The sequence below is a fragment of the Pygocentrus nattereri genome, chromosome 5, assembly GCF_015220715.1.
Source record: "Pygocentrus nattereri isolate fPygNat1 chromosome 5, fPygNat1.pri, whole genome shotgun sequence".
NCBI lineage: Eukaryota > Metazoa > Chordata > Actinopteri > Characiformes > Serrasalmidae > Pygocentrus > Pygocentrus nattereri.
The window spans coordinates 38,105,584-38,132,897 of NC_051215.1; the positions used below are offsets into that span (position 1 = coordinate 38,105,584).

General features: G+C 41.0%; 1 protein-coding gene across 7 annotated transcripts in view; it reads right to left on the reverse strand.

The window, feature by feature from the left end:
• zmiz1a (zinc finger, MIZ-type containing 1a) overlaps positions 1-27,314 on the reverse strand; it is a 149,640-nt gene that overhangs the window by 113,726 nt on the left and 8,600 nt on the right. For all 7 annotated transcript variants that reach the window (XM_037538591.1, XM_017723688.2, XM_037538593.1 and 4 more), the window contains exon 2: positions 6,740-6,858. The gene's annotated coding sequence lies outside the window, so the exon portion shown is untranslated. The remainder of the gene's footprint in view (positions 1-6,739; positions 6,859-27,314) is intronic.

Consider the following 27,314-nt stretch of genomic DNA (forward strand, 5'->3'; position numbering starts at 1 on the left):
ATTCACACACATCATTACTGAATCTATAAAACATCCCCCTGCACTGCAGCTACTTAATTGCTTTGTTTCGTCAGGTCTGCCAGGGGGCTGGAGACAGGGCCATGGCCAGCCAGCACTGGCCATGTGCAGCATCATCTGCAGGTGCTGCTGGAGCATCCAACCAGCACAAAGTTCGGTCCCAACCAGGAGGAGCCAGAGGAGCAGAAAGCCAGCCTGCAACATCTGTCTCTCTTTATGGAGTTCATAAAGAGCCCGAGTCTGAATAGGGAGAATGAAAATATACGATTGGTGAAGCAGTGAGTGGACACTGAGCGTAGAATCAGGATGACTGCTGTCAGACACCAGTAAAAAGGAGCTTCATCAAGCGTGGACGGCCAAGACGGTGCACACTGACTGCTATGCATCATGCATAAAAATTGGAAGTGCAATAAATACACATTCTAATGCAAGCCCGGACTGAAACATAATGGGCTCGGGATGTTCTATCCTCCAGACTGTCTGTAAATCAACAATATAGATGGTTTTGCATGACATTAATACCAGTATCTCGCATTTCCTCAGTCATCAGTAAATAAATGAGAGAAATTCATGTAATCGGCATGGCTGAGAGAAGCACTGTGTTCTGATAGCTTCAAGCTTTGTTAAAGCTCAGCTGGACACAAATAACACTGAGCTCCACTCCAACCCGCCCCGCCCAACCTCCTTTGATAGTCTCAATTTCAAAATTATGCTCCAATTATACCACCCAGACTCTCCCCTTCCAAACGCATGTTTAAATGCTTAGAGAATATGAAAATATCAATCTCTGACTGTGAACGGCGCTCTGTGACTGTGATGTTATCTTGTAGACACATTTGGATAAGTAATTCATATATCCTGTGCAGATGAATAGTACACAGGTTTGTAATTGTGCGAACGGCGGTGATTTATTTCTCTTCAGTCAGACCCCGAGGGTTGGCACCATTCATTCAACTCAGCCCGGGACTGCCAGGAACCACACCATTTGTGATATTATTCAAATGAGCACATTGTTTTCCTGTTTACTGACATGAATGGGGGGAGACGCAACACAACAAGATTAGATCATTCAGAAACAATCAGCCTCTGTGCGATAGTAGCATTCTAAGTGTATCGCTCAAATTATAGAGGCCCATTAATGAATGTGTCCACTCCTGATGCACAGTATATTACGCTCATTCATCATGGCTGAACAGCATGACAGGCCAACAGAAAACATCTTTTGTAATCATATAACTTCATGTCAAGGGCGCCATACATTTGTGTCCATTTGATGGTTCAAATGTTATTCTGCACTCGTGAGTAATTGTCCAAGAAAGAGTATACACCACTTTCTGAAGCAATATGTTTACATATATATCTTTAAATGCTGGACTTCAGACTGACCTCAAAGGCAAAAAGACAACTGATAGCAGAATACTGTGAATTCATGTCCTCACATTTCTACCCAATATGCTGTAGAAGATTAAATATTTAGAAATATATGAATTATTTTATATACTTTATACACATCCTTCAACTTAGTGTACCTGAGTTCACGACGGCCCAGTAAATTCCAGACACATAGACTGCTAGCATCCTGTTTTGTAACACCAGCGGGTTAGCAGTGGTGGCCCCGTCTCAGGACGGCTCCTGCTGCAAACTCTGACCCCTTTTAGACAACTCTCCCTAGGTGCTGCTGTCATTTGCATAAAGAGGGCACAGATGCAGTGTCCTAAGGGATGCCATTCTCAGCCTTCTCCTGAAGTGTACTGAAGGACATCCAAGGAAAAAAAAGAGCGCTCACTGCACTGCCAGGCAGAAGAGATATCTTTAGACCAACTGTCACATCTGTCCTGAACTGAAGAGTTAATGCTCCTCATTCATGTGTTAAGTTGGCATGAGAAGGCCTGACTGATGCAAAAATTTTGGGACAATTACTGATATGTGCGTGTGTATATATATATATATATATATATATATACACATATATATATATATATACACATCTCGCTGTTGTCGGAAGAAAACCTTGCATCTCCAAAATTGAAACTTTACACGAGAAAGAAAAAACATACTGTAGTTTTAATGTAAGTCAGTGGAACCAGACATCTTTCCAAGTCATTTTGGGCTGTTTCTTTTGCTCCATTCATCATGAAATTTACACACAATGTAAAGGGCAACATGTCCTCTGAAATTATGTCAAAAACTGAAAAATGACAAAAATGGAGACAAGGTTTTCTTCTAACAACAGAGATATATGGAGAGGGAGAGAGAGAGAGAGAGAGAGAGAGAGAGAGAGAGAGAGAAATAGAGGACACCATGTAACACAATTACAATAAGATCACAAACTAAACAAACTGATGTAATTGTAAAACATGACTGCTAGATCTAATATTGTTAAACTCAAATAAACAGCAGAAACTCTTAAATAAGTCTTAAATTCTGAAATACTGTAGTATTGGAACTGCAGCTATATATATATATATATATATACATACACATACATGTTGGATGAGAATATGAACTAATGAATTTCTTTGACTGTGGGTGATGTTAAGCCATATCCCAATCTCAATGAAAGTGGTCCATTAATGCTATATAAGAAACAAAAAAATGTTTACATACTACATAAAACTTATTTATTTAAAAGAAGGGAGTATAAATTAGTGGAGGTTATGGAGGTTATTATGGAGCACTGAATGACAAATGTTTTTTCTTTGTTTCTTTCTTGTAGTTTTCTCTTACAGAAAAATAATTTCCATGAGAGTAGATTTTGTACTTAACTGGATCTAATCTGAGGCATATCTGGCAATTTTCCTGATTCTGGCCTGTTCTCTTTCCCTCCAGAGAGGGAACCTTGTGTAATGCTTAAACACAAAGCTTACATTCCCACCAAACTGTGCAAACACCAGAAAGAAGAATTAAAACTGTAGCCTTCTTTGTCTCAGACGAGCACATTTTTCTACCAGTAAACACCACATGGGGGACAGAAATCAAACAGGGCTGAACTCCTGGGTGCTAGAAGAGCTGCGATGTTGATGTTAATTCCTGTGGCGTTAGCTAATCCTGTGAGTGCTGACATCCTTTCACTTTATCATGTACACCATGTGGCACGAGCGTACTCCCAGAAAGTTCTTTCCTGTCAAGTTCATTTCTCCCCGCATACCACGGGCACAAGCTGCTCCTCGCCGTGAATACAGAAATGTGTTCTTGCCCTGATCCAAAAACATCATCCTGAGCACATGTTAAACAGAATCAGTGCGCTTTACTCATCTTCGTTTGACGAAGAATTTATCAAGACTCGTTTCGAAAAGCCGTGGTCGGAAAATACACTGGCATTCAAAAGTTTGGGGGCACCTCGTTTTTTCAAGTGTTCTGAACACAAATGAGTAAAACAAGTGTTTTTCTTTTTTTAATATAAACATTTTCCCATCCATCACATCATTATTTAGACAAAATCTACTCACTATCTATTCTAATCAATCCTCTCAAATCTATTCACACCATGGAAGATGCACTGATGGATGTAAAGCTAAAATTAATATTAAATCACTGAAAACTGTCGTTTTTTTTTCTGATTTAATTAAAAATTGAGAGTAAAAATGTTCAGAAGAAGTGAAGGTGTCCCCAAACTTGTGACAGGCAGTGTGGTGTAGAACAGGTAGTAAAGAACTGCACTGTGTGATCGGGTCCTGTTCGGACATCATTTTCCAAGCATGTCGCTCTTGGGTCGGGTTCAGATTTCCCTTTGGGATTCTCGTAGCCTGCCTCGCCTCCCGCCTCAACTCCCCTGCTTTAGTTGTCCTCCTTACATTATTCTTCCACCCTGCTATTAGTACGTTTAAAACAGTTTCAGCCAAACAGATGTTTCATTTCTTTGTAAAGTAACGTTTTAAAGTTGTCTGCTCCGTAAGTCATATGTAACATGTTCTTTGTAAAGAATTAGAACTTAGGGGCTAACACCCCCACATCTGCACCACACGGCGTCAGAATGGCACGTTATGGAAAGCTTATTCAAACCAAAAACATGAATAAAGTTGATAAAGCAGAATTTAACTATCATTTAGCATATCTAATAATTTGAATATATTATTTTGTACTTTATTTATTTGTGTGTGATCTAATGATAGCTATTGTGGCCGCTACGCTGTAATTAACCAGCCTGGATATTAGAGGCTACGTGTCTGAAGAACAGATAAAGTCTCTCTAGACTCTCATGTTGTACAGTTCTGCACAGCCTCTGCCATGACGGAGAAATGGTTCAAGATTAGACTGAAGGGAGAGAGAGAGAGAATGTAAGAGGGAGAGAGAAAGAAGGGGGCAGAGAGGGGGGAGACAGAGGGTGCATGCGTGAGAGGCAGAGCGAAAAAAAAAAGAAAAAACGAAAGAAATAGTAAGAGAAACCCCTTGCAGGAAATATCACCCCTCCTTTCCTTTAATGAGGTTAACTGTGAAAGCCTGTGCAGGATACAGTCTCTTTTTGCTAGTCACAACGGAAGGATTTCTTCTATCTGAAAGAGGCCCCTTCTGAGTGCAAAGGAAGTGTAAAATTACAATTATACCCTAATGAACAGCACATTTCATTACATACTTTCCCATTAATAAGCAGCATTTCTGACATAAGAAAAGGCAGCGATAAGCATCTGTTATCCTAAACCAGACTGTTGGATCTTCGGAGCTACTCGTCGCTTTGTTGTGCGTACAGATGAGTATCAGAGCGCTGGTGTAGAGCGGGAGTGTGTGGCGGCTGCCGCTGGAGCTGGGGCTCTCTCTGTGTGTGTCAGTGTTCCAGGTGGAGTGTGGGAGGAGAGCCTGGCGTTCTGGCTTTTGTAGCCGAGCGCCAGTCTCCACAGGCTGACGTTAGCACGCTAATCGCTTTAGCTGATCCCACTCGGCTGTGTGTGAGGCAGATGTTTGTCAGGCCACAGCACTGCTCAGCATTCACACTGCACTAAGCGAGATTAACTACCGCCGCCCTTATTTATTTATTTTCTCTCCCTCACTCACCCGCTCCCTCCCTCCGCCTGGCCCAATTCTTAATCCCTCACTAAAAAGCTAGCGGGGGAAAAAAATAATTATATAAATAGATTCTTTTAAATCATTGTGTAAGGCACTGAAGAGTCATTTCAAAGAATTTAGTTTTCAGCCACAGGATGCCAGACAGCAGGGAAAAAAAAGCTTTTACTATGCCAGGGTGAAATGAATGCTTATGAAACGATGCCGAGGCTGCTCAATGGTATCAATACAAGCCTATCAATTAATGAAAATCTTTTCCTGGTGCACAACAAAAACAAGAAATGCTTGCTGTATGAAGCCCAAGCTCCTGTTATTTGATTCTTCCTCTACCTCCTCCACACCCCCCCTTACTCCCCCTTTTTGCTCTGTTGTTCCATTATGCAGGTGCTGGGGCCCTGAGGGCCCGAGGCATCCACAGACGTGAGGCAGGCTCAGATGCAGGGAGTAAACACTACCAGACGCCTCGGCCGCACCTCCGCCACATATTACTCACAGGCCTCCAGGTTGCTCAGATTAACCCAGCGCTTTCTCGTCATGCTCATAATGCGCTGGGCACAAACTTCCTCGACACGCAAACATTTCACAACAAATGGCCAAGAAAACTGCCAGCTGTCCCAGTGCACTAAAAGGAATCACGGTTTGAAGGATTTTGTTTGTATGATAATTTGGTCATGACTGTTTAACAGGCCCTCAGAGTTTCAGGGGTTAATTCTGTAAATATCGGCACACTGCACTGCATGTATTGCATTACAATGACGCAAAGATATCTGAACAGCTTTGAAATCTCTTAAACTGCAAAGATCACTTCAGTTACTCTCTCATCGCTGCATACACACTGAATAATTCACAGCAGTTGCTTATAAATAGTTACTAGTAGCTACTAAGTCACACTATTAATAAGTGAATAATAAGCAAGTGGCAAGGTGCTAAGCGCTATAACTGTGTGTCTATAAATCATGTGAGGAGGCCAAGTAGGACTGCCGCGTGGCAGATTTTAACAAGACAACTGACCTATCCGTGGTCCACCAATAAATGCTTTCTTTAGTAGCAACTGTTGTGCGTTGACAGAATGTGTTTAACCTAATGAGAAATGTAGCCCACAAACCATTTTGTCAAAATGCTTAAATTTAGGGAGTTATTCATTTTAAATGATCTTTATATGATGCTTAATTTGCATGCATGTGAAAGGTCACCCTGTCAGGACAAATTGGACATAGCTTTTTTTTATTTATTTGCTCATTTTGGTCATGTAATCAAGCTAATATCAGCATGGTGACAAATTTATAGTCATCGTTGCCAATCTGGCCTAGTTTCAATGAGCTACAACATAGTCCGGTTTTGTAAAATAGGATTGTAAACAGGGACCATAATTTTCTCTAAACAAAAGAGTAATCATTAATATTTCTCATTAGGTTGAATGGAGTTTGCCAAGGATCTGTAAAGCGTGTCCAAGCTTGCAACAGTTGCTACAAAATAACACATTTGTGGACAGGACATGGATAGGTCAATTGTGGAAGGAGAAGAAGAAAAGAGAAATCGGTGATAACTGTGATCATGTTAAGCCAGGAACAGAGCAAAACAATATTAAATGAAGCAAAAAGAAGGGCATTCAACTGCAGTCTCAGGGTCACCCTAGCTCAAAACTAAAATTTAATTTACCCCCCCCCCCCTCGCCACACCCCAGTATTTTTAAACCTATATAAAAATTTAAAGTCACTCCAACCTGTTTGTTCTGCAGCCTTGTCGTCTTGTCAGTGGCCCCCCCTCCCCCACCCCTCCCTTCATATAGTCCGTGGGGAAGGTCCCTCTCCAGGCTCGGCTCTGCACCGGGATCCACCACACCTGTAAACAGATAAAGGACATGTTACACTCAGCTCAAAATTACACTGTCCTCCCAGAGCAGCTCTCGAGCAGGGTAAGTCACTTCACACGCCGGCCCCTGACCAGCTGACATTTCCTGCACCATTGATGCCTCTTGTGAGACTCTGGTGTGGCAGCATGTTTTGTTTGAGTTGCGGCTATTCAAGTGACCACAAAATAGTAATTTCAAAAAAGTAGTCAGAAATAAAAGCAACAAATGGTTCAGTTTAGAGTGTTGCATGATGCGGCAAAAAACTGGCAGAACCCTATATCTAAGATGAATTAATGAAATGCTAAGATTAACGAACTTGAAGTTTGTACTGTGTGGCTCTACAACAAAAATACAGTGGTAGTGATTGGAGCAAAAAAAAAAAAAACACAACATGATTGGGACATCCCTAGTTTCACCGAAGTGACATCAAATGCAGGCCTCTAACTACAAGCAGCTGGCCCAGCATCCTGCTGCAGCACAGGCCCCCTGCTCTCATACAGTGTCCTTCCAAAAAGGTTATCACAGAGCCGCTTTGTCGCTCCTAATCCAAAATTCATTACATATAGCAGTTACCACAGTTTAATACGTTTCCTAAACGCCTGGGTAAGCTCCTTCACAGTTCACTGCAAGGTAAGGACGACATGAGCGTGAGTGGGTAAAAGAGAAAGGGGTGATACTTTATGTAACTGAAGTGCCATAAACATGTGTGGTGGTACATGTCAGTGCCAAATCTAATTTACTGACCTCACAAGTCATAGCACATTGACAGGTAAGCCTATTAAGTGGCTATTAACTCTGTATAAGTGATGAAGGAGGAGACTCTTAAGTTTCCTGGCATGAGTGTGTGCCCCATGGGCTGTATGCTGGTGCCCCTCTCAGAGTGACAGCATATGGAAGGTCAAGCAGCACTGTGTAAGAGGAATCTGCAGGTGATAATGACAAGCTCTTCTCACTGGAAAAGGCTCAGATAGCTGTTAACTGAATTGAATGGCCCACTGCCTCAGCTTTCCAAGTATGAGACATGGGCGATTTCTGCTGAAAGGGATGCACTGCACAACCCTGGTCGGGCAACAGCATGTAATCAGGTACTCCATTACAATTTCACACCTCTTCATGATATTCACAAAATCTACAGAATGTAACTTCTATATACAGACACCTTTTGACTTGTTTATCTTTCATGATTTTTGTAACCCACCACGCAGCTCATTCTGATATAAAATGCATAAACAGAGGCTTTAGTGAATTGTGATTATCATGAGCGAACATTTTTGCTAAGAGGACTACATGCTGAGTATCTCTGTCACAAAGCTCAGTTAAAATAACTGTGAGCGATCAGAAAAAGGATCCTCTATCATTATGTCTCAATGCAAAATAGCACTATTAACCTACTTCATTCTTTGTGCAAGTGGAACAATTGACCATTTTACACAAACACAATTAGAGTGACTGAAACGAGTACATGCTTCACTCTAGGAGAGAGAGAGAGAGAGAGAGAAAGAGAGAGAAAGAGAGAGACTGCTATTTCTGCATATTTGAATCTACTAGAAAGCAATCACTGAAATATGCAAACATTCATGAGGAAATAAATGTAGTAGAAAATTTGGTGCAGATCCGCAATTGCGTTCGGAGGGGGAAAGTCTGGACAGAAAAAAATGGAACAGATGCACGACACTACATCATTTCACTGGCGATGAATATTAACTATAGGAAGAACAGCTTAGAAAATTCAGAAGAGGGTGTCTTTTTGACAGATCAACTAGCATGCACACTCCAGTCAACATCTTTTTTGTAGTGTTATTAAAGTGCCTGTGCTTTGTGTTCTTCTCGCATGGAGTGAGAAGAATGGTCTTTAGCATGCATTATTAGCTTCATCCATCCATGTGGTTATCAGATTATGAATGCTACACATATCCAACACCACGTCTCTATAAGCCAAGTTTTTCTCGGGCCACAGCCAAGCTGGTGATGTTCAGAGCATCTCTCAACCTGGCCAAAGCTGGACAAAGTTGACATGCTGCCAGGTCGGCCAGCTTTTACTTCTTGTCTCAAATCTGTCCAGAGCAGTCTGCTGAAGTAAGGTACACAAACTGAAAAGGCCCAAAAATTCATTAGCTTTTCAATGTCCTTGTTTTTCAAGAGATACATTGAGATATCAGTAAAAAAAATGATACATTCCAGCCATTTTTAGCTTAATTGGTGCCAACGTAGCCAAAAAACACAAATTGTGCTCAGAGCCAACTAAACATAGCCAGTAACCCTAACCCTAGACCTTACCATAATACATGTTTTCAGTTTAGAACATCATTACATAGTAAATTAGTACCTTCTTTATAGTTTCCACGTTTCCTTCTTCATGCCTATAATATACCAACAGGCCTGACTGTATGTGCCCATCATTTCTCTCATTCGATGGAATCGTTCACATCTAGTTTTAAATGCTTCAGCTAAAGTGCTCAGTGGAGGAGCTGTATGCCTCTCGCTCCACTGCATAAGATGCCCTGGAATTGAGAAGAACGTTAAAGTACAGCTTACCTCCTCATAATACACTCTCCATTCAATTTAAAAACCCAACCAGTCTAAATGCAGAGAGATGCAGAAAAAAAAATCAATGTAGCCAACAGAGCAAACAGTTGGTAATTGCAGCTGGAGAGAGGAGTACTAAAATGATTTGTTAAGGTGAAATAACACAGCTTCCCCCTAACAGCACTCTCTCATTTGAGACAGAAGTATAGTAGCAGAGGCCTGCCAAAAGCAGTAATTGATAATTTACATGCAAATAGAAAAGCCAAAAAATGAGTGCAATTTAAAAAAGCAGTGAGCTCTTTCAGATGCTATGTGGCACTGGCTTCCTGCAAAAATCAATTCACACTCTGAAGAAACCATTTTCTTCAGCCGGAGATAAAGCGCCTGACTATGAGCTGTCAGATACTTATCAAAGGGAAATTAGCAAAGGAATACCATTTCCCCAAACAAACAGGTCAAGTGTTCCACCTAGTCCTGCTGTCTCTCTTTCAAATGAATGATATCATCATCTGTTATTTCCTGTGGAGCAGTGCTATAAATGTCAACAATAAAATGTTTGGAGCATGTTTCCCTCAAACAGGTAATTTCTAATAAAATCCTTGCGATATTGCTCCATGTGAATGGCTCATTTCAAAGGGGTCAATATAGCTGTAACCACCTGTGAGATGTATTCCAGTGTGTAATGGTACCGGAGCCTATACCTACATTAACCGCCTACAAATCTCCAACTCAGATCTAATAGAAACATTTTATTTGCTGCTTTATCCCTCTTTGAGGAACACCTATCATCCATCTGCATGGAAAGCAGTGGGGAAAGACATGAGAATTTTTAAGCCAATGATGAACTTTTCTGTTTGCGCTGAGTGACATATGACAGAACGCTCTCAGTCTGAGCAGGCAGCTCAGTGAGCTCACTGGCTCACAACATCTCTCACCATAGGTTATAAGGCCTCAGACTTAATTGTGAAGTTTGAACCTACCCGCAAGCCATTTTCCTTTTGTCCTTAGTTGAAATGTGTTCATTCCCCTACTAAATGTGGGTGCCAATCAAGCAAATGTCTGTTCACATTCCAGCAAAGTGCTTTCTGCACTAACCTTTAGTAACAAGTCTCTCACTGAAAGAATCATTGCTTAACATGCAACAGTGCTGAGAGGTTTTTAAGGAGTACGATGTAATTCCAATCACCCTGTCATGTTTAAATGGCAAGGCTTAACTGCAGGCCCTGAACATGCTGACCCTAAAATTACACTGGCTGAGCCACTATACCCTTCTAATTGTCATTACCTTGGCACTTAAACCTTCTCAGCTATGTTACAACTCTTCCCATGTTGACACGTTGTAGTCATTTCAAATTATCCCCAAGATGTCTCTCTGTTTTCCAAGATTAAACCTTCAAAGGAAGCCCTGAAGACAACTTGTATTTTAAAGGAATGACTTTAAAGACATCATACTGCAGGAGAAACTAGCTGAAGAATGTCTGAGAGTCTGTCATTTGCCAGATTTCCATCCTACAAAGTTTGCTGTAAAAAATAAATATCTTACTAAAGACACACTGGAGCAATAAACGTTGAATAAATTCAGTGACAGGCAACATGGCAGTTTAAAATTCATGACATATAGCAGGAAAGTTTATATTTATGTGATCAGATTTTGCTGCTGTGGGTAGAATTACAGCCTAGTAATTATTATATCATAATTTCTGCATAATATCATTAAATGCCACAATTCATTTACACATAAGAATGATAATTTGCCCAGAGTTAATGCAATTGTGATACTCTACATCCATTTTAATTGTGTCTTGAGGCAAGCAAGCTTGTGTGGTGCTATTGCTGTACCCTACTAGCACATGTTCATGTATGCAGCAGAGTAAATAGTAGTTTTACAGATAGATGCCACATTTATTGAATCGGATCAAATGACAAACTGCCAGCAAAACAGAAAAGCCACAGTTTTTAGTTGGATATGTACTGAATGCAGATTATAAATCCTTTTCTTCAGTTCCAAATGAATATAAACACAATGCACAGCAGTGCTACTTGAGACTGTGATTTCTGTGTAGTTTTAATGAAACCACCAAAGTGAAACCCAACACAAACATACTACAGTTCAAGAAGCCAGATGAAAATATTAGATGTGAAAAGTTATTTTGGAGTTGTTAACTGTGCCTTTAATATCTTCTCTTTGCCTCATCAAAAGCAAACTCCAGGGCATGTCTACAGCACCTCTCTTTTCCTCTACAGTCAGATGAAGGAGACTTTCTGATTCGAAGGAGAAATTGCTGAAACCCACTGCTCAAACCCAATGCTGTACAAACTGAGTCATCTGTCAGGAAGTGGAGTTCCTGAGCGGCGAATGAAAACAAACATGACAAAAATACAAAATTATGGCTCCATCTTCTCTCTACCATTCTCTCAATTCCATTTAGCCCCTTCACACTGACTGGCTGTTTACCACGGCGGTAATTAACGGCAGCCCTTCTCTACCGGAGGATCCGCCGAGCAGTAAAGGTAAATTATGCAGAGTTTTGCTATGCTAATCCAGGTAATTTGCTTCATGCTGAGCACACTTCCCCAGTGTCTTGATTAACGATTCATTTTACTGCATTAGTCATCCGATCATGATATGACACATTGCACCTCGCATACCACACTTCACTTGTTAGAGACACTGGTTTGGTTGTGGACTGTTAAGTCTGTCGGTAAATAAGACACAAGATTCTGACCAATCAAAAGGCCATGTAGCAAATGTCAGTCATCGAGCATTTAGACTGATTGCTCAAGCAGTCCGCTGCGAATATTATTCCTAGCATCTGAGCATATGTGGAAACAAGACTGAAAGCTAGCCCTCAACACTGCTGCGTTGGTTCACACAGGCCTGCTCATGAATAACACTTTAGGGGGATGTCAGAGGTCTTATCAAGGGCAGAATGACGCATAGTGATAGCAAGAGCTCCTTATTACATGGGCTAAGACCATAAAGGCATAAAGAGTGCTGGCCAATAGGACTATATGGAGTACAGCTCAAGCAATAGCCAGAGCTATCTTCACTCTTGACTGCACCATATTAGAAAAAAAGGAAAGAAGGAAAATAATGATACTACTAAAACAGTTCTGAAGAATCCTAAGGTTTTCTCCATGAGCATCGATGACAGCTTGCTCACAGCACAGAAAGCTGTGCTGTCTAGAGAATCATGCTGCTTGATGCGTTCATTTATACGCCTGTCACAGAGAGCAGTGGAAATATCTCATTTTCTCCCGAACCAATACCTCATCAGTCAACAGTAACAAAAGGTCAGAAACATTACAGCAGTCCCACTCAGTGCATTCAGACCAACCACTGCTTGTTGGAAATTAACTGCACTGAAACCCCAAATGCTACATACAATTCAGTGCACGGCCAAAACCATTTTTCTACGCTAGTGAGGCTCTTTGATTAGTTACAGTGTCTAAAATAATCATCGCCACATCACATTAATGTGAATTCAGCTTCAACATTTCACCACCAAAGCCCGCAATATGTCATGTTCAGTTGACTCTAAACCACATCAACAAATGAGATCAAGGATCTGTTTTAGGGGAACAAATGCAGCCGTTTTCCTAGTTGCCAAACAAGGGCCGGATTCTGGGAAGAGAGTGCTCTCGAAAGCTAAGCAGCCACTGATGATGATGATGATGATGATGATGAGGGTGATGATGCAAGTGCAGACCTCAGGCCGAGCCGCAGTGAGTCACAGACCGGAGCGGGCTGTTTGGATCATACAACAGAGTCTATTATTACAGCTCACATGTGACAATTCCCAGCTCCCCACACAGCCATGACACAAACCAAAACAGCAGCAGGCTCTGCAAAACAAACATGCCATCTATGGGGACAACTTAATGTTAAAAGATAAATATAGGCCACTTCCGATATAAATAAGTAGAAAACTGACAGGAATACATTTGCTCAGCATGATGCATTTCAACCTGTGGCCTTTCATTTAATATAACGGAGCGGAAATGACCACCATTAACTGAAATGGAAAGGCTGACGGATTTCAAAGGACACACGCTAAGGACACAAGCATCCATGCTATCCAGAATAAAATCTGAAAGCTGTTGTGCCGGCGACATTTTTTATTTTATGCGGCTCCTGGTTAAATGATCACAGTTTGTGCAGAGTTAAAAGATGTAACTTTATTAGAAGAAAGGTGGCCCCCGTGCACGGCAATAAGCAATAAGAGCTCGAGCTACACAGGTGCTCAGCAGAGTCAACATAACTGAAGGTGATAGGGCTGGCGCTGGCAGGGCGGCTGTGACGGAGCTGAAAAATGAATGCAGCAAACGGGCGGCGCTTCAGGGCCACTCTCCAGCACTAAAGACCAACAAGATCAATTACTCGGTAGAGATGTTTCTCAGCGCAACAGTGAGCGGCACCTTAATGAGAGAGGTTTCCATTACCTCCATAAAAGGCCTAAGTGAGGCACGCTGATGAAGCGGCCCTGTAATAGCCTTCCTCTCTCTCCCTCCCTAATGACACTGCAAGTGGATTACGCCGCCAATCCCAGCGTCCGCCGTGTTTATCATTTATGTAAATAACGTAAGGAGCACTGACTCGATGCAGCGAAGAGGCTCCGGCTCGCCCACTGAGGGAAATGAGTGCTATAGAGGAAGCACCTTACAATGTCAGCAAGGGAAAGGGCCGTTTAACGTATATAATACGTTAAAATGAAATCCCACATTGACCATTTTTATGTCCATGAAAAAATTTATTAGGAATGACACTTTAAAGCAAATACTCAAATGTACACAATCTTCCTCTTATCCCAAATGTAGCCAAGCACTAAAGACATGTTTGGTGCTCACAGCTGACTTTTTGGGCCCTATTTTAGTGCAACATGTAAAAATAAACTGGTGCATGTGGGTGCGGCAGATATATTTTAGTATTTTCTTAATGTCAAGACAGGCTCTAACCTGCCGCAGCGCAACTGTAAACAGGGCACAGTTAGGGCGAATATATTAACAAAAAGCATAGATAAGTGTGGTGCAGCGACAGCCAATCAGAAGGGTTCCTCTCATGCCCTTTAAGAGCTACCTTTGCATAATGGTTAACCTTGAACGATTCATCTTATAAAAAGCAAAAATACAATATGAAAAAAAAACTATTTACCAATAAATAATTGTGTTTGTGTATTTTTATAGATGTCTCAATGAACACCACCACCAGCAATATGTATTATTTTTAGAATAATCTGTTGCATTTAATTAGCAATTTAGAGAAGCTGGGGCGATTTGAATACCATTCACCCACAAAATTAGGCTCTGAGAAACTGGACATGTCTCAGCTGTGTTTGATGCCAGGAAAACTCTCTTGAGTTTATTATAAGAGCAGGTCTAAGGAGGAAGTATAGCCTTTTGCAGCAAAGTTATTACTTTTATTTCAACATTTGACCTGCTGTACTGCACTAAATCAAATGAACCAGGACTAATTATGTACTTTTTGTAATGAATCATAATGTAATTGTAATGCAGTTGGCCAGTGTTCCAGAAAAACTGACAATATCCACAATATGTTGGGAAAAGTATGTTGTGGCATTGTCACGATTGGCCCCTCCCAGTCCTGCCCATGTGCTCATATAGTGTTTCAGTCTTCCATGTGCGTCTGTTTATATGTCCACATGCTTCTTTGTTTGTGTTCCTTCCTAGTCTGGCCCCCTTGTTTTCTGACTCCGCCCCTGATTGTTCCACCTGTTTTCCACCTGTGTCCTGTTATCCCTCGTCAGCCCTCCTGTATTAAAGCCCTGTGTTTTCCCTAGTCTTGTGCTGGTCTTTGTTGATATGTTTGTTGTTTGATGTTTGATGTATGTTGTTTTTCTTCCGGCCCTGTTGTTTGTGTACCTGTTTAGTTACATTATGTCCGTCCCTCCTGCTCTATGCATTGGTTACTTGAACCTGGACTGTCTTGACCATGATTTTGGATTTGCCCATAATAAATCTCGCTTGTCTCCGCACATGTGTCTGCCTCAACATCGCTCCCCATCGTTACAGGCATATTGTAAATAAAAAATAATAATAGCGAATAAATGCATGTGCGTCCAGTCAAACTACTAATACTATGTTATACTGTGAGATTGCTATTGCCACAGCACAAAAAGATCCCTTTAATTTTGCTCTTGTGCTACAGTAGCCCTGTAATAAAAGCTTACAGTTGTATGCAAAACTCTGGCTGCCCCTGGTCACATGATATGTTTTGTTTTGTTCATAAATGAAAATAAGTACATACACACTTTTACTCATTTAAATGTACAATTAGTTAATTTGCTGAAAACACATAGAATACACAAAAGAATAAAATACAAAATATGGCCCATGCAAAAGTTATGGCACATTTAAAATGTTATATTTTATTTTTCCAATATGTTAAATAGATAGAAATAATTGTCAAATTAATATTTGCAGAACAATTTCATAGCTAAGCTTGTTCCCTATACAGGAGGTGTTAACTTATTTTCACTTACAAAATCAATAAAATATGTTATCTGACCAGGTGTTCAAACTTTTGCATACGACTACGTGTACACCAATTAGCACTGTGCTAACTCCATGCCTACATCATCACACTTGCATCGAATCACACTAAGGTGTTAAGTAATCTCAGACAGACTTGCTTATGTGGTTTCTCACACTGTATGACGTATCGTTGTCTGCCTGCAAAATGTGCAAAACTAGGTTGGGAGGTGATTACAATTCCACATGATTGGAAGTAAGTGTGTTATGATTTTGGGATACATTACTTGTTACACATTACATTAGCTTTGTACACCAAGCAGGTCATGGCTCCCTGACTACATTTGGGATAAGGGGAAAATTGTGTAAAGTTGATTAATTGCCAGTTATCAGTTTAAATATGTAGAGCATGAGAATTTAGATTTTTTTTTTTCAACTTTGTTTGCAAGCAAGGAAAGAGCAGTCTCCCTCCTCTGCATCAGCCAAGTTTCTTTTTCTAATATGCACTACCTGACAGAAAAGGAAAAAAAAACGCATCAGCAGAAATATACACAAGTGGCAATAATCCTCTGCCCCCAACACTCGGGCCGCGCAATAAGCAAACTGAGCTTATCAGTTCCAACCACCGCTCCTTTTAATAGCCACCGTGATGGCAGTCATTTCAGGCAGGTTTCAGTTCCTGCTTTTAAAAGAGCCCTAGTGTGTGTACACAGTATGCATATATATGTGTGTGTGTGTGTGTGTGTGTGTGTATATGTGTGCACACGTGTAACAGGCAGATCTTTTCTCCTCTCTGAGCTGTCCACAGGTGAAGACTGAGCAGACGGACGTTTGAACCAACTCATTATCTTGGAGTGAGCAGCTGAAGTGAGCACACGGTACATTAATACATTTACACTCCGGCCCGCTCCTTTCGGCCTTAAATAAATTAGAGTTTTGCAGCAGTTCGATTTTCGAGGCTGTTTATCATGTAAAGCACAGTGCACTCTATCTACTACACGGGCGCTAGATGCTGTGTGTCAATGGAAAAACACCTGCGTTATGAATTTAAAAGGACAAAAACTAATAAACTTCACCGCTGTCTGCTGCAACTCCCCACAGGCCTGTAGGGCTGCTCGCGCTAAAACTGTGTGATTCACCAGATCTCAGGCAATCAGAAAATTCCCTTCGGATCACAGCTAAGGCAATTTAGATAAGTGTCAACAGTCCAACACATGCTGCAAGTTTTGGGTGACAACTTCTTACAATTCCAAAGGGTGAGTTTTTACATTCCAAATCAAGCAGCATTCACACATTAATAGCTTTGCAGCAACATGGAGACGCAAAGCACAGAGAAAATCTTTGGCCAAGATAAACACAAACTGAGCTGATTTTCACATGAGGAAGTGTGGACTATCTCGCTAGCACATCAACTATGTTCAAAAGGTCAGGCCCACAATTTCAAGACCTGCTTCATGAATCATGCCTAAGTGCCACTCTTAGTGTTAAAATTAATCTCCATCTGTAAATCTAACCACATGGCACACGGATGTGCATGTTACCGAAGCCGTGCGAGAGGAAAAGGATTATGTAAATATTAGTTGTTGATACAAGAGCGTGACTATATTTCAGCAAAGTGACAAGGCGAGCTGATCACAGCCACACGATAATAAAGTCCGCGGTGGCCACTAACGTCAAGAGATGTAAATTATCCGGGCTCTCTCCGCTGCCAACAGCTGCAGTTCACCTCCTCTCTTACAGGCAAGCATCAACAGGATCAAACAGCACACAAGGCCATATTTTGCACGTTATGGCATTATCATAGGCAGTGTCCAAAAAAAAAGAAGGCTTTCAGACTGCCTCTGGCACATAGCCACTCATAATGACTGGACTCTTTATCACCTAGGGAAACTGCCAACTTCAATTTTCTAGACACAGAAATGTCATGTATGTGCCGTTAGCTAGCATCATGCACTTAATGGGAGGCCTTGAATGTGGTGGAGACGCTCCAGCACACACAGCAATGCTTAATCAGGTCTACAGCATGGAAAAGGGGGGCTTCTCGCCTCACTCTTCTGCTGCCTGCACCTTCTTGGAGAGGTGCAAGTGTGTGCATATGTCCCTCAGGCACTTCCATAGCATGAAACCACAGCCTCTCCGCCTTAGTCTGGATCAGCCGGAAAGACACGCGCTACGGTACATCCCAGCAGCCAGACACGAAATTCCAGCTTGTTAGTATACATCAGCAGGCTGCGGCCATCTCTGTGGCTCAATATCCCCCTCACACACATGCACACAAGTCTCTCTGCCATTTCAGGCTAAAGGCCAGACCGAGCTCACTGCACTCTTCAATGGAATGTTCTAGAGTCTGCCCCAAGGCCGCTCAGGACATTATCATGAGAACTCGGAGGAAAGGCCATTGTGTTTACAAGAGGCAATTTCCTCCCTCAGATCCTTTTGTGCTTCCACGTTAATGCAAATGGACTGGATGTTATGTGTACCTGCAAGTGGCCGAGAGGAAAAGAGAATCCTGCGTAAAGATTCTAGCACGCGTAATAAGCAGTGTGGAAAAGTGACTGAGATGGTAATCAATGTGGTTGAAAACTGACTCAAAAACCACCCAGTTTCGGTGTGCCAAGTTACAAGGTCTCTTCAACTGGGAGCCTCTCAGTGACAACTCAGAGAGACAAGACAAAACAAACACAAACATCAGCATGTAGCCGTGCACGCTCCCCTCCAGCTCCTCACAAGGTAAAGGTCAACTTGTCACTGTACCGCCAGGGGTGAAAGCAAGCACACTCAACTGATGATTATGCCTCTGAGTAAATTATGTGAAAGTTGGGAGTTCTTAGCGGCGTGGCGTGACATGACTAGGTTAAAAGGACATATTTCATGTCACGTTCTTTCGAGACTCTAAACGTTCTGCTCAGGTTAATTACGGTAGTCTAGCCATAACTGCGACAATGTATTCATGAAGTATTACTTCTTTTCAGGCTGCAGACGCCAATTTGTAAGGACTCTCTCTTTTTTAATCAAAACTCTTATGTGTACTCTTCCAGCATGAAATGCTTCTGAGGAGAAAACTAATAACTCCCACCCTGGGCAAAATTAACATTTTCTAACTGGGGTGGGGGGGGAATCACTACAAACCACTAATTCCTCTGACAGATATTATCATCTCGAGATTTCAAACTGGTGACTGATATTTCATGTGCCACCAAAATACAGAAAGTGCTTTGAATTATTGATAACCTGGGAGCAGGACGATTTTAAGCAGGCTCTGCTCCTTTTATCAATCATTCATGCAGTTTCCATCGAAAACACTTCACTCCCTCAAGTATCTGATCTCACTTGAAGGTGGAGGGCCTACACTCTGAGATCTCACTTAATTTGAAGGGCTAAAGCACACTCACCAGGAAATTAAGAAATTTATCTCAATAAAACTAAATCCATGCTATGCTTAGGAAAAACCTTGATGTAGACCACCTGACGGCTAAGTCATCTGCGCGATATGAACAGCATACCTGGAGAGAGTTTTAACAAAGACTCCCCCATGCAGACTAACTGACTTATTATCTGCAGGAAACATAGAACAAACAGCTGTTTGATATGTTTTCACACACTTTAACTTCTACAATAACACCCTGGAATAGTATGCTTTCAAAATAATCATATTTTCAAGGTGTCATGCTTGTAAAAAGAGAGATATTTACCATTATGCCTGAAAAGTCAGGGGAAATGATCTAAATTTGGCTCAAGAATGAGCTTCCAAATGGATGAACATTTTCTATTAGGCCATGCCTTCAGCTGACAACGAGCATAATCAAACTGCATGGTCTTTCTCACTCCCACTCACTGTAATGGAACACAGAGTGGCTCCGTGCAAAGTCCTTTGGTGCCACTCTCTCAATTAGGGTCTGTATGCGAGTGCTTTCTGCCCTGGCATCACGACATCAAAGCCCAGAAACCCGGGGGGCAATGAAACCAAGCTCTCAGCATCAGCTTCACAGCAAGCCATTGTCCTGCCTCAGGAGACACTGGAGCCTACAAACATCTGTGGCTTCTCCTCTTAGCAAACAGACAAGAGCAGCTTGTTTTTGTATTTGAAGACTATGGTCAAACTCTCCATTTCTTCTGAGCAGGTGCATTTTTTTTAACAAATCATGATCTGTTAAACAATGTGTACTATTAAATAAATGGTTTGGCAGAACATTAACTGTACACAATTTTCCACTTATGTCAGACGTAGTCAATCAGCCAAGACGTTTGGGATCCAAATTTTGCTTAATTTAGCACTGGAGTTATGAGGCCCATGTAGCCAAGAAACACTAGAAGTCACCAGTCAGCTCAGATCTTTTCCATAAATACATAGCTAAAATGTATTTTAACCTTCTCAAACTGCATCCAGCTCTTCATTAAGGCCCCCGGCATTCAGCCACATGGTGAGGTTTTGCCGTTAATGACACTGTCTTTGAGGTTGAACAACGAAAAAGACTATTGACTTCTAGTGTTTGTTAGCAGTGTTAGTTCGTAGCTCCAGCACTAAAGTAAGAACCAAAATTTGGACCCCAAACACGTCTTGGTTGATCAAGTACACCTGTAGTAAATGGAAAATTCTGTATTTTTTTCCAAACATTCCTTTACATTCTAATGTGCCAATTGTGCATTATAGCATCTCATTTTGTATTTTCCTGAATGGTGCTGTTTTTTTGTTTAGTTTTTTTTAGTGGGCTTTTACACTTCCTTTGAGCCTACTGTATATAACGTACACTGTAATTTAGCTTTATTTAAGCACAATATATGTAGTCTGCATGAACTATGCTTTCATTTTGAACTATCTTGGTTACTTGTACTGTGTGGTCCAGTAAACTGAGATAAGTCTTGTACTGTCAGATTGAGGCCTTCTGAGCTTCAAAAAAAATTCAAACAGCAACTAGTTCCCATCCTTGTTTGGATGACATCTGGATAAAGATATTTGTCAATGAATCTACCTTTTCAATACCTTCGAACAAGAAATACTGCATAGCCCACTGTCAAAGTTCTCTGGCCTCCAAACAAGTAAACATTTTTATTCTATCCTCGCTCCCTACAGGCCTAGGCAATAACGGACTGATGAGCACTGATGCCTGGTTCAGATATCTTCGGAGATTAGAGCAAAGATACAGACAGAGGTCTGGGTAGTGAATCTCTATCTTATTACATGAATAACAGAGTAATCATCCACTTATGTGGACAAAAAGTTTCTCAAGCTCCTAAGTTTCTTAAGTGTCAGTGGAAAGAGTTAAGGTTTCACAGCTGAATGCTTGGACGATTTGGGGAATCCCTTCAGAGGTCAAGGGTTTCCTCAGATGTCTGGATAGTCCAGGATCCCAATACTCTCAGGACGTTTGAGTATTTTTCCTGCCAGACCATCTTCCTTCTTTCCAATCATTGATTTTGCCTACAGTTTGAAAAGACATCTAAGACAGCTTTTTTTTCTATTACTTCTTATTTGTCCTCTCCAACTACCAAATGACCTTTCATTCAAGATAATGGGTAAGAGCACTTCTGTAGCGCTTCAGTGTCAACTTTGTTGAGATCCTATCTACACATACCTAACATTTCACAACCCGCCAAGGATTACATGGAAAGAGATGCTGTAACATTTTCAAGCAGTATGATTTAAAGGTCAAACTGGTTAATACAATCTAAAACATACAGGTGAGAAAGGCTGAGAATGATCAACCGCTTATCAACTATTTATAGCTTTAAATCTGAAATTACTGAATGAGACTGAGAATGTTAAGGCAAATGTTACATATCATGTTCAGACACTTCCCCTATTTCGAGCAGTGATCCATAATTATAAACCAGTAAGAGCCTCTGACTCACCACATCTAAAGCACCTTGTAACAGGACAGCAAATTTTCTTCGGAGGGTCTGTGACATGCTAATCCCCGCTTGTGGTAAACATACAAATTCTCAATAATTCACGGTGCAATTATTAACTAAATCACAGGAAACCTGGGTTTTAATATTTTATCTTTAGCGATAAGTTTACTATAATTCACTACACACCCTCCAGACAAAAGCAGGTCAGAGTGGCGCCTTCATAAATGTAGCTTTAAGAAGCAAAATCAGCAGTGATAGAGCACTACTAATTATCCTCCAAGATGTTTTTGACAGCAATCCCTATGCCAGTAATCTCTGCCTTGGCCCTCAGCCAGTCACACTTATTTATTTGATTTCAGTCACAGTCAAATTCAGGGTATAATGGAAGTAGCAGTTGCTGCATAAGAGAGAGAAGGAAAAAAAAAACAAGCAACCTTTTCCCATTTCGCTCTCCGACCTTGCTTATCTCCTGCAGTATATAGAAAATTCATTTCAGTTACTGAGAGCAAATCACAACATAGTAATTACAGTGAACAATCCAAGCATACTTTTACTGAGAGGTATCCTTAAGCCAGGTTTAACATAGAGCAGAACCTTTGAGCAATCATCTGCACCATGAATTAAAGTCAATTATACCATTTGAAGCAGCATTATTACGGGCATTATTTTACACAGGCAACTTGCCAAATAATTAAAAACAGTGTAATCAGTTACTTATCAGCTGCATCTACTGGTACTCCAACAGATTTCCACTGAGTGAGAGAGTTATCTACTACATTATACAGCAGACATGAATTTCTGCATTTTACTTAGCAAAGAGCTTTTGCAAACATATAATATTGATCTTCCTTCTCCTCTATTTCTAATGCCGTCTATAATTATTTCACAATCCTTCAGGACATGGGCCTCTTGCCAAACAAGTGTCATAACTTAATTAGTTATCAGAAGAGGGAAAGGGTGCACCTGTGAATGATGGGCCCAAGTGTAATCTGCCTGCACTCAGAAGAAACTGAACAAATAGTGAAATAATTCACGACAGTAGCATTAAGCAGTGCAATGAAGGCCAGATCTGTTGACGATGAGAGGCAGAGCTAGTGTGTCTGGAACTTATCATGTCTGTAATAGGAGATCTTTAATATTAATCACCTGTTTCGTCATCAGATCAAATGAGGTAGGGATCTGAAAAAAAAAAAAAACGTCACTGAGTGCAAAAAAAAAGGCAAAAGAGGAATGTCTCTTTTAATCGAGTCAGTTGTTTAGATAACTGAAAAGTCAAAATGAGATCATTTCTAAACAACCAGCTACAATTCTTCTCCACAAAGCAGCTGTAGCTGCTGTCGCTGTTTTTCAGAAAGCCAAACTTATCATGAATAGAAAAGCTTCTACATTGTGACAGCTTACTCAGTGCCTCCAAAACCAATATTTTCCAGAAGTGAGGCTTCAGCTTGGCTCGCTACAAGCACCACTTCTGTTAGACAGGCAACTGTGAGAAATTCCAGCACTCCCTTCTTCATACTGTTGAATCGCCACTGCCCAGTGGAATACTGCCTTCCAGGAGCACACGGCCTTTCCCAATTACAAAACAAATCACACAGCACACCATACAATTCAAATCTTCACTACTTAAGCATGATTGGCCTTCCCTTCATCCATTTAATCCATTCATGCAAAGCTCAATAAGCAAAGAATGGACCTTTGAGTGGTCATTGCCTGTCTCTTCCATCACAGTAAGTCTACCTATAAAAACACTGACTTTAATTTTACAACTGATCGGGCTGAAGAAGGTGCATCAAAATGCATACCCAGTTCTGTTCTACAAAACATTAGCAAATTTAGATTCAAGGCGCTTCCCGTCGTTCCACTTAAATGAATGAATTAAGCAGTTAAGCACTGCCATCTTCTAGAACCTTTATGGCATCTAATATCCAAGTACTTCTAGGATAGTTTTTTAAAGACCACGTTTGGCAATCACTGCAATGCTGTCAGGATCGCAAAATGGAATGTAGCATAGTGAAAACCCACTTTGATGATGTGCACAACTAAAACCATGACCGGCTTCATATTTATCACTGTCATCTGTATCCCGTCTGGGGTGAACTACAGCCAGCAACACATAAAAAATTAAACATTCAGATTCCAGATAACTCTTCAATAAACATACCCTCTATATATTTACTTTCCTAACTATTTTAGAGGAATAACATCTTTTGGATAGATTAAGAAAAAACTGCTAGGAAAAAAGTGTCAGTTAACTTCACTTTCATTTGTGTCCAGTGCTCCAAGCGACAGCACATCAACATGGGGTGACAAATGTCTGCTGCCATGCATGATGCTAGGCACGAGTGGCACAGGAGAGGATAGAGGAGCTCTGAGATGTTTATCAGACAACAAACAAAGCTGATCTTCAGGACATGATGTACTTTGTCATGTTTCTGTCAGCCAAAACCAGTTTGGCCAGAAAGTGACATGTCGACGTAGACATTTCTCATACACTGATATTCACCCTGGTTGACCCGATCAGTTACAAATCCACTAATCAGTTGTCTCACTGCTATATGGTATGTATCTCTGCTCTATAGAGGACAATTGATATAAACACGGGATCTATTGTTTAGCACTTAACTACTTTAACTGTATTTTCGGTGGGAAACAATAAAAGAAGCATTTTAATTAGAAAAAAATGAAATCTAAAAAAAATAGCTCTCTGAAAAGGTTCTAACAAATGAACATAGCCAAAAGCAAAAGAAAGTTCTGAAAAGGCACTCATAAAGCTAATAATATCTTTACCAAAGGCAGTAAGGAACAAACAAACAAAAAAAGTATAATTGCTCAGGAAAGCAACAGCCCTCCCCCCCGCTAAATTAAATAAAAAGGCTTTTAGCCATCATAATGATTTACAAAGTGACGAGTCAAACAGATTTACGGCGACAGCCTGAAAGGAACCCAACACAAATACAATTACTGCTCACGTGACTGCCACTGCCAACCCCCCCTCCGCTCGCACAGGCAAAAGAATGGGAACTGCTCTTTAGACACAGGCTGGAAGCTTTCTCAATTCCTTTAACAAGAGTCACTGGTGAACGGAGACAGAGCCTGCTACTGTGAGACTTTCTTTCAGCAGCACAACCTCGGAGCAGCACTGAGTAAATTTGGAAGGTTTACGAAAATCCAGCCACTATCATTACTCAATATCAGTTGAGCTGATGAACCATGGCCAGAAGGCAGTCACGTGTGGTAATTCTTTAGACACCAGCTGCAGCTAACAACACAGGCTACGCTGCCTCATTATAAGGGTCAATTCTCTACAAAACACTGTTATTCCTTTGACTAAATAAACCATTTTTATCTTCATATCAAGACAAATAGAACAATTGACCTTAGCGGAAAAAAACAACACCTACTCAGAGGTAAATTGCTGGAGAAAAACTACTCATTTGCTGGGGATTTTTTAAAGCCACAAACGAATTGCAAAAGGAAGAATATCAGCCGAGCAGCAGCTGAGATCAATAACATAGAAACAGCAACTTGGATTGCTGACGTTTGCCTAGTAATGCTTTGCTTGTTTGTTTACTCCATGTGTTCCTTTCATTTTATTTAGTTTTTTCAGTGTTTTTGCGATGGGGTACTTCTCATGGACAGTCCGCATTTGTACTCCGACAATATATCAAATTATTAACAGAAAGTTTTGTGAGACACAAAGTTTGCTTCTTTCTTAATTAAGAAGGCAGACTGTATCAGTGAAAAGCCCACTAGGATGTTCTTAAATAAATAAACTTGTGCATCGCCTCTCTTTGTTAGGGCCGTTTTCATGCTAATTAGTGGCGCTGTAGACACATGAGCAGCGGCCCCTGTGCACATACACTCCAGCAGCTTTAGTCTTCCCACTTCAACACTAATAAACAAGCAGCCTCGCCTGCTGGGGTTGTCAATGGCACTGGCATGACGCAGGCTCAGGGGTCTGCTCCTTTCCTTGAAAGCAGACCTACATAAATGTTTGTGTGGGTGTTGGCAGCTATTTGGGTGGGAATTCTCGAGCAGAAGAAGCCCTCAGGGCCACTCCGGATTGAGTTTCCACATTCTGCCATTCCAAAGTAAAAAGAATTCCAGACAAAATCAGAAAGACAACCATGCACATGAAGATGGCTCTCAGGGCTAGGCTAAAGCGAGCTGCTTTCAGTAACATTCAATTATGGCCAATAAGATGCTCTTGATGGTCTGCGCATAAAAAAAGACACTTTGCTTTGCCGTAATCTGTAATAGCGAGAACGCAAAGAGGATCTGGCTGTTATTTCCGATCAAGCTGTTTCTCATCCGATGGCCACAGTGTAAATTCGAGCTGGCGTGTGCCATACGTCCCTGGTGACCACTTACTGCAGATGCAGAGTCAGGAGCTATGAGCAGCCCTCAGAGCACATGCAACCAACACACAACAACAACCACCACCTCCAAATGCTTTGGTCACACCCTACGACACAACGAGAAATGCCTCAAAGACCATCATGCTTCCACGGCCGTGCTCTTTTCAAGGCTGACTAATAAACAAATTAACGCTCCCAAAACCTCTTATACACACACCAATATCTAATGCTTCACCAGTAACCTTTTTATAAAATCCAGTATAAAGACTGCAGAGGTGAAACAAAATGCAACTAGACACTATGTGCTGTTCTGAGACACTGTACTTTCAGAGAGATTTAAAGCAAGCTGCTTTTAAACCAAGATCTGCTGCTGCTGGTCAACAGTTAATTAAAAAGAGAGACAATGACAAATAAGCTACTGCTTGTAGATGATATTTGGTAAGAATCACAGACTGTACCACTGCTGTAAACACACAATTAGTTTAATCCCATTATTTCTGCTTTGCACTTAAGAAAATATTTAAGTTGGAAAGGTTAAATCAACTAATAAGAAATAGTGCAGCTGCAGAGTTTGGAGATGCTTTGAATTTTTAAACTGTTCCATCATCTCAAACACTGCATGTGAGCGATGTCACTGTTAAATATTTCAACCGGTAATACCAGAGGCATACTTTATGTGATATGGAACATAATGGAACACTCTAAAAACCCTCCAATGACCCAGCAATGAGCAAAGAGTGGCAAAGCAGAACCTACAATACTGTGCAAAATCCTTAGTCAGAACAGCTGCTTATTTTCCAGCATCAGAAAAAAGAAGGACACATTCAAAAAAGAAAATCACACAGAAGCCTCAAAAACTAAATATAAGTTTTGTCAATGTGCAGTGTGTCCACCCTTTGTCTTTACTACAGCTTCCATTCTTTTTAAAAAGACTTGATTTTAATTTTTTTAAAGAAACCTGTAGGGATTTTTTCCCACACCTCCATGTACAGTCTTAGAAGTTGGTGTCATTTTCTCACGATCCAAGACGGGGTGGTCAGTCCATTGTTCTGAGAACACCAGCAGCTTCTAGATTGATTTGCAGAATTTCATCTTTTTTGTCTTCCTTTTCTCAGTAATAACTTCTTGACAACTACACATGCTTTCAGGTACACAGCGTTAAGGCGTCTTCTCACAGTGGAAGGACGGACAGCAACAGTACAGATTTTTTGCAGATCTGAAGC